We start from the raw sequence: 14,710 nt of genomic DNA on the forward strand, positions 1-14,710 counted from the left end.
AGCGTCTGCTGCAGACAGAAAAAAAGAATATCCACACCATCTACACGTCAGGCACAGAGGAATGCACACGTGACTTACACGTCTATACTTATTAATATATTCAAGATGTAGTGAAAAAGTTTCCCAAATTCATCAAATTTGATGAATCTGCAAACGCCTTCCCGCACAGAGTGCACCTGAAGGGTTTCTCTCCACGGGCTGCTATGGCACACAATGAGAGGGAAAATGTCATTAATATGCCTGGAAGCCTTCATATCATCAAGATGAATGTTAACTCAAAACTCTAAGCACACAATTTCGGCTGTCTGACTAGAAAAGGAAAATTTATGAAAGCTAAATTCAGCTGACATAGCAAAGGGTGTTGAAAACAATACTATTTGTGTTATGCAGAAATTAATGTTCAATCGCAACTTAGAGGTGTGAATCCAGGCTCAGATGTCCTTGAATGCTGGGATGAACAGTTCCGACTTCAGCTGAATGTGTGTGCTGTGTTCACCTCCTGTTTCCATTCTTATAAAGAGTTCCAGAGGAAAACAAAAATAAACTATTGTTTTGATATAACCTCCGTGTGCAGTAGAGTTAATAGACTTTACTGCAAACACAAACTTGACACTGTCACACACTGCCATGAGTAAACAGGTGGTGGTGTGACCAGAACCATGCCTGGCCACCTTCATCTGCTCAGCATTAATTCTTCCTCACTCCACCAAGTAATGAATCGAGGATCAATCAACATAGCCGAGGCTATCCGTGTCTCTGTGTCTCTCTCCCCGTGGTGAAGGTGTTCCCCTCCACATATTCAGAGCCAACAGCGACACGCGCTTAGTGACTTTGACCGATAGATACATTGACGCACGTATTGTTGATTTTTTCAGTAAAGTCACGTAGATAGAAAATAAAAATAACAGATTAAATTCAATAAGATAAAGACCACTTGTGTTGCGATCAAAACGTCGTGGGTTTTTTGCTTCATTTAATTTTTTTTCATTTAATTTAGCATCCGTTATTTTTATTTAATTTTCTATCTACGTGACTTTACCGAAAGAACCAAGAATATTAATTCCTGCAGTCACCAAAGTTTTAAGTCAAAACATTCACAAACGTTGCCAAAGCCTCACCTTGTGTTGTTGTGGGCAGGTCGCTTCTGATAACAAGAGCGGTATAGCAGCTCCAGCGGACTTGGCCTGGTGAAAAAAATGAAAATAAAAACTGCGTGAATATTTACAATAAAACAAAGTTACAAAGTGGCGAGCCGGGTGAAGACAAATTAAACTTAAGCGAGATAATTAAAGTGAATGCAATCAGGCGAGGGCAGGAGGCAAGGCCCCGCGTGGCTAGGCCCCGCGTTGTAAAGTTCCAACCTGGACATCGATTCCCATGCTCGTTGCTACTCAATTGACATCCCTGAGAGAGAGAGGCTCTACCTTGGTAAACAACAACAACCACCACCACAACGACCACCACCACCACAACGATGAGAATTTCTCACCTCGGATTTCAGTGCAAGCGCGCACACGGCAGCTTCCTGTTGCCTCGCGACAGCAGGAAGTAGTATGACGTCACTTCCCTCCCACGAGCGGCTCTCTAACGGAATAAATTATGTTAATGACGCTGGACCCTACGTCGAGGGATGGGGGCGTGGGTGCTGAACCCGTCGCAACAAACTCGCTACGGCTTTAACGGACACATTATGTTAATGAGCCACCAGTCACTGGGCGTAGCTGTGCCCAAATAAGGATTGCCACTGGAACTATATCGGCAGTGACCCAAGCGGAGGTGACATCACGCTCAAGAGCGCGGTGGACGCGGGAGGGGTGAATACCTTGGTGACATGACGTCCCTAGCGAGGTACACCTCACCCTGGCGTTTCACGCCGATGAGGTAATGCAGAGTGGTGACGTCACAGAGTTGTAGTTTAAGTTGATTTAGATTAATTTTCCATTGCTCCCTCCCTTGGGTGTGTGAGCCCAGCTACAACAACGTGGACATTATTGTGTATACACTGTGTGTGTGTACACTGTGTGTGTACACTGTGTGTGTACACTGTGTGTATACACTGTGTGTGTACACTATGTGTGTATACACTGTGTGTATACACTGTGTCACTGTGTCGCTCTGTCACTGTGTGTCACTGTGTGTGTCACTGTGTGTGTGTACACTGTGTGTGTACATTGTGTGGGTGTACATTGTGTGTGTACACTGTGTGTGTACACTATGTGTGTACACTGTGTGTACACTGTGTGTGTACACTGCGTGTGTGCACACTGTGTGTGTGCACTGTGTGTATACTGTGTGTATACACTGTGTGTGTGTACACTCTGTGTGTGTACACTGTGTGTGTGTACACTGTTTGTGTCTGCATTGAACCGAACCCCCGGCAAGGCCATCCACTTAATGACGAGAGAAAATTCACACAAAATATCCGTTTCAATGAAGTCTTCCAGATGTAAATTGATACAAGCTTTTAATGAAGAAATAAAATCATCTAATTCAAAACACAACACAATTCAAAGATGTTTCATTTTAAAACTTCAAAACGGAGCATGGGGTACTTGCGTGAATGCGTCCTTCGTGTGCAAATGTTGTGACTTTCCTGGCCTGAAGGCCGTCAACGTGTTGGACCCTTATTGGTGCACAGCGTCTCAACAACAGCAGTGGGGTTTGCTTCAACCGATGGTTACGAACATCCAGACGTGAATCAGCAAAGTGCATTTCTAGTCCAAGTTAGACAAAATCGTACGTCAACACGTAAGACAAAACTACAATTCGTGTTGTAGAGAATGTACCTCCTCCTATACGTGTAACTTTCAAGTGGTATGCCTTGTAACTGATGAATGATCCGAGCGTGCTCCATATTTCAAAGACGATGAGTTGCTCCAGAGGCAGACGCTTCGTGAAACACAAAACACCCTTTGACCTGTATCACAAGAACAACGGGTCTCACCCGAGTTCTCTGTACAGGTTACTTCCAAACACACACACACACTTTGTCCTAACATCACTTATTCAATGTTTGACCCTCAGACAAAATGTTACATGCACGCGAACAATCAGACAAGTATTCATTCTAAATCATTGACGGGCATATTAACAACATTGAATTACTGCAGCGAAATTGACTGCATCACGTTACATCGTATTAACAAGAAGTTATTTTACAAATACGCACCGTCTGCTTAACAGTGTTTGTACACCGTAGTATTGTTGCGTCATTCCAAACGAGTAGGCCGTTGCATGCTGGCGCCTGGGTCAAAATGTAGCAAATTCTAAACATTACACTACAAATAATAGATCACGGCGTTTCGATGGCAACACAAGCAATCGTCATCAGGTGGGACAAGCACAGCAGCAACAAGAAGAAACTGCTGGAGTAGGTGCCTACTACTTCAGCAGTTTCTCTTGCTGTGGTTGTCCGACCTGATGACGATTGCTTGTGTTGTGATCTAAACGCCGTGACCTGTTATGTTTCTACCCACGTGGTGACTTTACCGAAAGAACTCAAGAGTGTGGATTCCTACAGTCACGAAAGCTTCGAAATCAAGATTGCCTACAAACTACACAACTGAGATGACGCATCAATCATCGCCCCCTACTGACAGGCTCTTGTCCACATGCAGGCCGGTGCAGGGCCACCACCCTGTGCCACACAGGGGCAGCTGCTACTTGGGGATGTTCTTCGAGTGTTTCAGACGAGGTACGACACAAAACTCCGAGTTGCTGAGGCGATAAAGCAAGCACCGTGTAAATGCAATTATAACAGTGAATGCTGGGGGGCGTATTGTCTCTCGCTCCTGGTTAAAGATCTACCCAACAGACAGGTCCACAAAGACTGGCCGCACTTACTCTGCAGGTTGAACCTAGCAACTGAGTGTCCAACGTCACGTTCTTGTCATTAAAGGCCTGTGACAAAGGTGCATCTATTGGAGCGACATCATCTCAAGCTTACACATCTACCGGGTCTCCACTTGACTTTGTATTGTCTCGGAGGAAGTCCACCCACACCTCCACTTCCACAAACTGCTGGGAGTTGCCTCGCTCTGCCTCACAGTCAGAATTCTCCTCCTGCTTTACGTTGCCTCCATCGATGTGAAGGTCCGATTTTGGAGTTGAATCATCTTCACATTTTACCTTCACTTCTTCGCTCTTGACCATCACTTCTTCCCTCTTCACCATCACCTCTTCCCTCTTCACCATCACCTCTTCACATTTCACCATCACCTCTTCACATTTCACCATCACCTCTTCATATTTCACCTCGATACCTTTAAAAGTGTTCAAGCTGGGATTTTCTTCCGGTTCGTGTTTCATGAGGGATGGGCTCATTGCGGCACTTTGACTTTCACAAGCTGATTTCAGACTGCACTCCTTATGGATCATCTGATGCTTCTGTGTTCTCTGGTGTACTTGAAGATTTGATGAATCTGAAAATGTCTTCCCACACACACTGCACTTGAAGGGTTTCTCTCCCGTGTGTGTTCTCTGGTGTGTTTTAAGAGCAGATGACTGTGAAAATGCCTTCCCACACACACTGCACCTGAAGGGTTTCTCTCCCGTGTGTGTTCTCTGGTGTTTTTAAGAGTAGATGAATCTGAAAATGCTTTCCCACACACACTGCGCCTGAAGGGTTTCTCTCCCGTGTGTGTTCTCTGGTGTGATTTAAGAGCAGATGAATCTGAAAATGTCTTCCCACACACAGTGCACTTGAAGGGTTTCTCTCCCGTGTGTGTTCTCTGGTGTTTTTTAAGAGTAGATGAATCTGAAAATGCTTTCCCACACACACTGCACCTGAAGGGTTTCTCTCCCGTGTGTGTTCTCTGGTGTGGTTTAAGAGCAGATGAATCTGAAAATGTCTTCCCACATACAGTGCATTTGAAGGGTTTCTCTCCCGTGTGTTCTCTGGTGTTTTTTAAGAGAAGATGACTGTGAAAATGACTTTCCACACACACTGCACTTGAAGGGTTTCTCTCCCGTGTGTGTTCTCTGGTGTCTTTTAAGAGCAAATGAATCTGAAAATGTCTTCACGCACACAGTGCACTTGAAGGGTTTCTCTCCCGTGTGTGTTCTCTGGTGTCTTTGAAGATGAGATGAATCTAAAAATGCCTTCCCACACACACAGCACTTGAAGGGTTTCTCTCCCGTGTGTGTTCTCTGGTGTGTTTTAAGAGCAAATGAACCTGAAAATGTCTTCCGACACACACTGCACCTGAAGGGTTTCTCTCCCGTGTGTGTTCTCTGGTGCATTTTAAGATTAGATGAATCTGAAAATGTCTTCCCACACACACTGCACCTGAAGGGTTTCTCTCCCGTGTGTGTTCTCTGGTGTGTTTTAAGAGTAGATGAATCTGAAAATGCCTTGCCACACACACTGCACTTGAAGGGTTTCTCTCCCGTGTGTGTTCTCTGGTGTCTTTGAATATGAGATGAATCTGAAAATGCCTTCCCACACACACAGCACTTGAAGGGTTTCTCTCCCGTGTGTGTTCTCTGGTGTGTTTTAAGAGCAAATGAACCTGAAAATGTCTTCCGACACACACTGCACCTGAAGGGTTTCTCTCCCGTGTGTGTTCTCTGGTGCATTTTAAGATTAGATGAATCTGAAAATGTCTTCCCACACACACTGCACCTGAAGGGTTTCTCTCCCGTGTGTGTTCTCTGGTGTGTTTTAAGAGTAGATGAATCTGAAAATGCCTTGCCACACACACTGCACTTGAAGGGTTTCTCTCCCATGTGTGTTCTCTGGTGTGTTTTAAGAGCAAATGAATCTGAAAATGTCTTCCCACACACACTGCACCTGAAGGGTTTCTCTCCCGTGTGTGTTCTCTGGTGAATTTTAAGAGCAGATGACTGTGAAAATGCCTTCCCACACACAGTGCACTTGAAGGGTTTCTCTCCTGTGTGTGTTCTCTGGTGAATTTTAAGAGCAGATGACTGTGAAAATGCCTTCCCACACACAGTGCACTTGAAGGGTTTCTCTCTTGTGTGTGTTCTCTGGTGGGTCTCAAGAACAGATGGCCATGCAAATGCCTTGTCACACACAGTGCACTTGAAGGGTTTCTCTCCTGTGCGAGTTCTCTGGTGCTGTGTCAAATTTCCAGTCCGATCCGTGCTGTATGCACGCTGGTCGCATTGTTGACTTGTCGTACCGAGCTGCGCTGAGTGCCTTTGCTCCATCAGACCAGCGTCAGCTGCAGACAGAAAATAAGAATATCCACACCATCTACACGTCAGTATCGAGCCATGGAGGAATTAATATATACAGTCACACGTGACTTACACGTCTATATTCATTCATATATTCACGACTAGCTATACTACCCGGCTTCGCCCGTGACTTGGATCCACCACGTCCGGCCGCCTTTGTCTCCCCAGTGGCGATGTTTACATCGCAACAGTTACTCGTTTGAGGCTGAGTCGACCTAGGGGAGGCCCAGAAGTGGTTCAAATAATCGTCGCCGGTGGTGGCCGTGAGCGGGAATCGAACTCGGGTCACCGGGTTCGTAGCGCGGCATAGCGCTAACCACTACACTACAATGCGTTACGCTTCCACACACACACAGACACACACACAGACACACACAGACACACACAGACAGACACACAAAGACACACACACACAGACAGACACACACACACACAGACACACAGACACACACACAGACACAAACACACAGACACACACAACAACAACAACCGCCATTCGCCACTAAGTGGCGGTGACGTCACCACGACGCTTGTGCCAGGCTATGTGCACCCTGAGGACACGTGAAGTGTCGAACGCCCGCTGGCAGGAGGTCACGGGGCAGACCCAGGTGCCACGGGTCGACTGACTGAGATGACTGGCTGATGCACCACCTGTGCCCCCTACTGTGCCAACCTGCTGTGCTTTAGCCACCCGGCGCTCCGCTCGTTGTTGTGAGCGTCGCTCCTCCGCCCTCCGTTGTTGTTGGAGGGCGACTACCTCCAACTGCCCAGTAGCATCCTTCATGAGCCTCCTCCACAGAGGCCGATCTTGACACCGCTGGTACCAGTCATCGGCAAGTCCACTCAGCTCCACGTCCTCCTGTACCACATCACTCCATCTCTTCTCTAGCCCGTGCCGCGCCCGCTTTGCCGCCTCAATCCGGCCGAACAAAAGCTGTTTTGGCATGCGGTGGCTGGGCATGCGGGCTACATGACCCAGCCATCGCAGCCTTGCCCGCCGGAGGAGCTCACCGATGGGACCTTGCCCAGATCTTTCAAGGATTTGTGAGCTCCTCACACAATCCAGTCTGGTTAAACCCAGGATGGATCGTAGGCAGGCCAGCCTAAATGTTTCTAACTGGCGAAGATGTTCCATTAGGGGGGTCCACGTTTCGCAAGCGTAGAGAAGGGAGAAAATGACCGTGGCCGAGAAGACCTGAAGCTTAGTGCGGAGCGACAGACCAGGTAGCTTCCACACAGCGTTACGCAACCGATGAAAAGATATTGCCGCTCGACTGATTCGGAGTGAGACCTCTGCTGTTAAACTGGAGCCAGTCATAAGCACACTGCCCAGGTATGGGAAACTCTCCACTCTCTCCACAACTGGCCCATCACCGATCGGGAGTTGTGGGGGTGGAGTGTCCGATGGTACAAAATACCCAGGCAGGTGCTTAGTTTTGGTGGGGCTGATGGTAAGGCCCCACCTCTTAGTGGCACGCTCCAATCTCAGCAGCAGCGTCTCCAACTCCTCCTCTGACTGAGCAGCTATTACCAAATCATCAGCATACATAACGTGGTTGAGCAATAGGGAGCCATTCCTTGACCGCACCCGGGCATCGATCAGCCTCCCATTATATCTGTACCATATGGAGATTCCCCCGGTACAGCTATTGAAGGCTTCACGAACTACGTGGTCAAAATAGATGTTAAATAATGTGGGAGCCAGAGGACATCCCTGTCGCACCCCAAGGTGTACAGGGAATGGCTCTGACTCCCGGCCACGTAGTTTTACCCGGGCCCGCTCACCATCATGAAGGTCCTTAATGATCGTGAGCAGAGGGTCAGGTACTCCAAAAGCACGAAGAACGACCCAGAGCCCAGGCCTACTGATGGTATCATAGGTCTTGACCAGGTCAATAAAGCAGAGACGTAGGTCTTGTTGGAATTCCCTACACCTCTGCTGTAGCAGACGGACAGAAAATATGGCATCTGTGCAGGACCGCCCTATCCTGAAACCGCATTGGGGCTCCGCAAGCCTCTCCTCAGCATGCCTGGCAAGGCGATGCTGAATAATCCTTGCCAGGACCTTTCCCGGCACACTGAGGAGTGAGATGCCCCTGTAGTTGTTACAGTCTGTGCGGTCCCCCTTCTTAAAAAGAGGGACCACCAGGGCATCCTTCCAATCCTGCGGAACCCGTCCAGTGGTCCAGACTGTTGTTATGATGTCATATAGGGCAGTCTGTGCACAAACGCCGCCCTCCCTCAGCATTTCGCTTGGGAGATCATCTCTGCCCGCTGCCTTTCCTGGTCTCAGACTCCGGATCGCCTTCAGTACTTCCTCAACAGATGGCACCTCAGCCAGCCACTCACAGGGGGTGACTTCTTCGAATATTTGAGGCACCGCAGCCTCAGCAGGGTCATCCTCATTTTGTGCCACGATGTTTTCCTGGCTGAGGGATTTTCCCTCCCCCAGGACCTCACAGAAATGCTCAGCAAATCTGCAAACCTGTTCCTGGGGGTCGGAGATTGGATCACCGTTTTTTCCCCTAATGATGGTAATAGGTGTGGCGCTGCAGGTTACTTTTTTGATGGAGTTAAATAGAGATTTGTGATCACGGGCCACACACACACAGACACACACACAGACACACACACACAGACAACGCTAACCGCTACACTACAATGCGTGACGCTTCCACGTGCGAGGGGCACGTGACAGGTGTGACGTCACAGCTCACTTGCCGTGCAAAAAATCTATACATTATTGAGCTCCCCCGTCCCCCTTAAAACAACACAAAAGTGTATTTGTATAATGTTTGCACGGTGTACAGTCTGGAAAGTACCCACATGGCAAACTTCCAGTTTGTTGCATGTCGGGAAGTACGCTAAACATTTTGAACAGACAACACACACAATCACAACTTTGCCTTTTATATATATTTGGAGATGCAGTGAAAAACTTTCCCAAATTCATCACGCGGTTTCAGTTTTTTGGTTATAGTCCCGTGAGCCATTCGGCTCTTGAATCGGGTGCAACCACAACAAGCAACAAAACAAAAACACGACCAAGAAAAACATCCTACAGTGACTGTGTGTGACTGTGCAAACAGCACTGTCATGGCACGCAATGAGAGGGCAAATGTCATAAATATTCCTGTAAGCCCTCGCATCAACATTAATGTTGCCATAGAAACGTTGTGGGGTTTTTTGCTTCATTTAAGAAAAGAAAAATTATTATCTGTTATTTTTATTTTATTTTCTATCTACGTGACTTTACCGAAAGAACCAAGAATATTAATTCCTGCAGTCACCAAAGTTTTAAGTCAAAACATTCACACACGTTGACAAAGCCTCACCTTGTGTTGTTGTGGGCAGGTCGCTTCTGATAACAAGAGCGGTATAGCAGCTCAAGCGGGCTTGGCCTGCTAACAAAAGAAAATAAAAACTGCGTGAATATTTACAATAAAACAAAGATACAAAGTGGCGAGCCGGGCGAAGACAAATTAAACTTAAGCGAGATAATTAAAGTGAACGCAATCAGGCGAGGGCAGGAGGCAAGGCCCCGCGTGGCTAGGCCCCGCGTTGTAAAGTTCCAACCTGGACATCGATTCCCATGCTCGCTGCTACTCAACTGACATCCCTACGAGAGAGAGCGAGGCTCTACCTTGGTAAACAACAACAACCACCACCACAACAACCACCACCACCACAACGATGATAATTTCTCACCTCGGATTTCAGTGCAAGCGCGCACACGGCAGCTTCCTGTTGCCTCGCGACAGCAGGAAGTAGTATGACGTCACTTCCCTCCCACGTGCGGCTCTGTAACTGAATAAATTATGTTAATGACGTCGGCCCATATGTCGAGCAATGGGAGCGTGGGCGCTAAACCCGTCGCAATAAACTCGCGACGGCTTTAACAGAAACATTATGTTAATGAGCCACCAGTCACTGGGCGTAGCTTTGCCCAAATAAGGATTGTACCGGAACAGAATCGGCAGTGACCAAGCAGAGGTGACGTCACGCTCAAGGGCGCGGTGGACGGGGGTGGGGTGAATACCTTGGTGACATGACGTCACTAGCGAGGCACACCTCCCCCTGGCGTTTCACAGCGATGAGGTCATGCTGAGTGGTGACGTCACAGAGCGGGAATGGAGTTTAAGTTGATTTAGATTCATTTTCCATTGCTCCATCTCTTCAACAGAGACCTCTTGGGTGCGTGAGCTCAGCAACTACAACGTGGACATTACTGTGTGTACACACTGTTTCTGTGTGTACACACTGTTTCTGTGTGTATACTGTGTATGTACAGACTGTGTGTGTACACTGTGTATGTGCACACTGTGTGTGTACACACTGTGTGCCTGTATCTGTGTGTGCCTGTGTCTCTGTGTGTGTGCCTGTGTGTGACACCTGATGATGATTGCTTGTGTTGCAGTCGAATTGTCATGATAATGTAATTGTTTTATATTTTTGTTATTTTATTGTTTCCCTTCTACGTGACTTTACCGAAAGAACCAAGAATAAATATCAGCTCTATGTTTTCAAGTCAATACAGTTTGGGTAGTGAATAAATTATAGTCTAAATAAGCTACACATGACGAATTGTAGGCAATTATAGTTATAATCAGAGACATTTTTAAACAATCACGTGGTCCCTATAGTCGCCGTTAGAGACACAAAATCTGCTTGAAAACAGTTCATCAACATATATGAATACATTGATTCGAATAAGCAGAGTTAATTTCCTATTTATGGCATGCCAGCTATGTGTCAGTTTTCGATATCAACATCACCTTATAAAAGAATAACATTTAAAAAATAAGCGCACAACTTTATCCGTGATGAACGCTGCACTTTCTGTTGTTTTCATGCAGGGGGCGCGTGTAGGTTTACAGCGCCCCCTGCAAATGACGGAGGCGCAGGGACAGACGTTCAATTACGTTGGAATCGATCTGCAGACGACCAGCAGCTCCGTGTCGCCTTATCTCCATCCCGCAATCCCAAACAGGTGAAAGTCCGCATCGAACCGAACCCCCGGCAAGGCCGTCTACTTAACGACGAGAGAAAATTCACACGAAATGTCCTTCTCAACGAAGACTTCCGGATGTAAAATTAACTTTTAATGAAGAAATAATCTAAATCAAAACACAACACAATTCAAAGATGTTTCATTTTAAAACTTCAAAACGGAGCATGGGGTGCTTGCGTGAATGCGTCCTTCGTGTGCAAATGTTGTGACTTTCCTGGCCTGAAGGCCATCAACGTGTTGGACCCTTATTGGTGCACAGCGTCTCAACAGCAGTGGGGTTTGCTTCAACCGATAGGTAAAGAACATCCAGACGTCAATCAGCAAGGAGCATTTCTAGTCCTAGTTAGACAAAATCTACATCAACACGTAAGACAAAACTACAATTCGTGTTGTAGAGAATGTACCTCCTCCTATAGTGTAACTTTCAAGTGGTATGCCTTGTAACTGATGAATGATCCGAGCGTGCTACCTATTTCAAAGACAATGAGTTGCTCCAGATGCTTCGTGGAACACAAAAACACCGTTTGACCTGTATCACAAGAACAACGGGTCCCACCTGAGTTCTCTGTACAGGTTACTTTCAAACACACACACACTTTGTCCTAACATCACTTAATCATTGTTTGACCCTTATGGATCAAATGTTGCAAGTATGCACAAAACCAGACAAGTATACATTCTAAATTATTGACAGGCATATTAACAAAATTGGATTACTGCAGTGAAATATACTGCATCACGTTACATCGTATTAACAAAAAGCTTTTATTGTGTCATTCAAAACGAGTAGGCCATTGCATGCTGGTGTCTGAGTGAAAATGTAGCAAATTCTAAACATTACCTACAAACTACACAACTGAGATGACACATCAATCATCGCCCCCTACTAACAGGCTCTTTTTTTCGATTTAAAGCTTTCGTGACTGCAAGGATTCATCTTCTTTGGTTCTTTCGGTAAAGTCACGTAGAATCTTAGCAGCGTTCATTGTAGCTCTGTCGTCCCGACAGGTTTGTTCCTTTCACCTGTCGAAGGCCACTTGTGTTGTGGCCGAAACGTCGTGAGAATTTTATTGTTTTATGTTATTATTTTATTCTTATTCTACGTGACTTTACCGAAAGAACCAAAGAAGATGACAGGCTCTTGTCCACATGCAGGCCGGTGCAGGGACACCACCTTGTACCACACAGGGGCAGCTGCTACTTGGGGATGCTCTTCGAGCGTGAGATGAGATACAAAACTCCGAGTTGCTGAGGCGATTAAGCAAGCACCATGTAAAAGCAATTATTATGATAACATAGTGAATGCTTGGGAGCTTATTGGCTCTTGCTCCTGGTTAGAGATCTACCCAACCCACGGGCCCACAAAGTGTTCAACTTCACGTTCTTGTCATTAAAGGCCTGTGACAAAGGTGCATCTATTGTAGCGACATCGTCTCTGGCTTACACATCTACCGGGTCTCCGCTTGACTTTGTATTATCTAGGAGCAAGTCCACCCACACCTCCACTTCCACAAACTGCTGGGAGTTGCCTCACTCTGACTCAGTCAGAATTCTCCTCCTGCTTCACGATGTGAAGTTCCCATTTTGGAGTTGAATCTTCATCTTCACATTTTACCTTCACTTCTTCGCTCATCACTTCTTCACATTTCACCATCACCTCTTCATATTTCACCTTGATACCTTTAAAAGTGTCCAAGCTGGGATTTTCGTCCGCTTCTTGTTTCATGAGGGATGGGCTCATTGCGGCACTTTGACTTTCACAAGCTGATTTCAGACTCCACTCCTTGTGGATCTTCTGATGCTTTTGTGTTCTCTGGTGTCTTCGAAGAGTTGATGAATCTGCAAACGGCTTCCCGCACAGAGTACACTTGAAGGGTTTCTCTTCTGTGTGTGTTCTCTGGTGTTTTACAAGATCAGCTAACTGTGCAAACGCCTTCACGCACACACTGCACGTGAAGGGTTTCTCTCCCGTGTGTGTTCTCTGGTGTATTACAAGATTACATGAATCTGAAAATGTCTTCCCACACACACTGCACTTGAAGGGTTTCTCTCACGTGTGTGTTCTCTGGTGTTTTTTAAGAGAAGATGACCGTGAAAATGCCTTCCCACAAACACTGCACTGGAAGGGTTTCTCTCCCGTGTGTGTTCTCTGGTGTGTTACAAGATTACATGACTGTGTAAACGCCATCCCACAGATCGTGCATCTGAAAGGTTTCTCTCCCGTGTGTGTTCTCTGGTGTGTTTTAAGAGTAGATAAATCTGAAAATGTCTTCCCACACACACTGCACCTGAAGGGTTTCTCTCCTGTGTGTGTTCTCTGGTGCTTTACAAGAGCACATGACTGTGCAAACGCCTTCACGCACACACTGCACTTGAAGGGTTTCTCTCCCGTGTGTGTTCTCTGGTGTTCTACAAGAGTAGATGAATGTGGAAACGCCTTCCCACACACACTGCACTTGAAGGGTTTCTCTCCCGTGTGTGTTCTCTGGTGTATTACAAGAGTAGATGAACGCGCAAACGCCTTCCCACACACAGTGCACTTGAAGGGTTTCTCTCCCGTGTGTGTTCTCTGGTGTATTTTAAGAGCAAATGACCGTTCAAATGCCTTGTTACACACACTGCACTTGAAGGGTTTCTCTCCTGTGTGTGTTCTCTGGTGCTGTGTCAAATTTCCAGTCCGATCCGTGCTGTATGCACGCCAGTCGCATTGTTGCCTTGTCATACCGAGCTGCGCTGAGTACATTTGCTCCATCAGACCAATTCTGCAGAGGAAGCGTCAGAGGAAGCGTCAGCTGCAGACAGAAAAAAATAATACCCACACCATCTACACGTCAGTATCGAGGCACAGAGAAATGCATATATAGTCACATGTGACTTACACGTCTATATTCATATATTCATGATGTAGTAAAACGTTTCCCAAATTCATCACACGGGCTGTTATGGCACACAATGAGAGGGCAAATGGTCATAAACATGCCTGGAAGCCCTCGTATCTTCAAAATGAATGTTCACCCAAAACTCCGAGTACACAATTTCGGCTGTCTGGCTACAAAAGGAATATTTATGAGAGCTAAATTCAGCTGACATAGCAAAGGGTGTTGAAAACAATACTATTTGTGTTATGCAGAAATTAATAAATTAATGTTCAATCGCAGCTTAGAGGTGCGAATCCAGGCTCAGATGTTCTTAAATGCTGGGATGAACAGTTCCGACTTCAGCTGAATGTGTGTGCTGTGTTAACTTCCTGTTTCCATTCTTACAAAGAGTTCCAGAGGAAAACAAAAGTAAACTACTGTTATGATATAACCTCCGTGTTCAACAGAGTTAATAGACGTTACTGCAAACACAAACTGTACACTGTCACTGGGTAAACAGGTGGTGACGTGTCTAGAATCACGCCTGGCCACCTTCATCTGCTTGGCATGAATGCTTCCTCACTCCACCAAGTAATTAATTGAGGATCAACGAACATATCCGAGGCTAACTGGAGTTTGC

General features: G+C 46.4%; 1 pseudogene; it reads right to left on the reverse strand.

The window, feature by feature from the left end:
* Positions 1–11,281: 11,281 nt before the first annotated feature.
* The window catches only part of LOC116937399 (uncharacterized), a 155,800-nt pseudogene continuing 152,371 nt past the window's right edge, over positions 11,282–14,710 (reverse strand).

Source organism: Petromyzon marinus, unplaced genomic scaffold, assembly GCF_048934315.1.
Source record: "Petromyzon marinus isolate PM22_M1 ecotype Great Lakes invasive population unplaced genomic scaffold, UKy_Petmar_22M1.pri1.0 PM_G_Scaffold_50, whole genome shotgun sequence".
Lineage (NCBI taxonomy): Eukaryota > Metazoa > Chordata > Hyperoartia > Petromyzontiformes > Petromyzontidae > Petromyzon > Petromyzon marinus.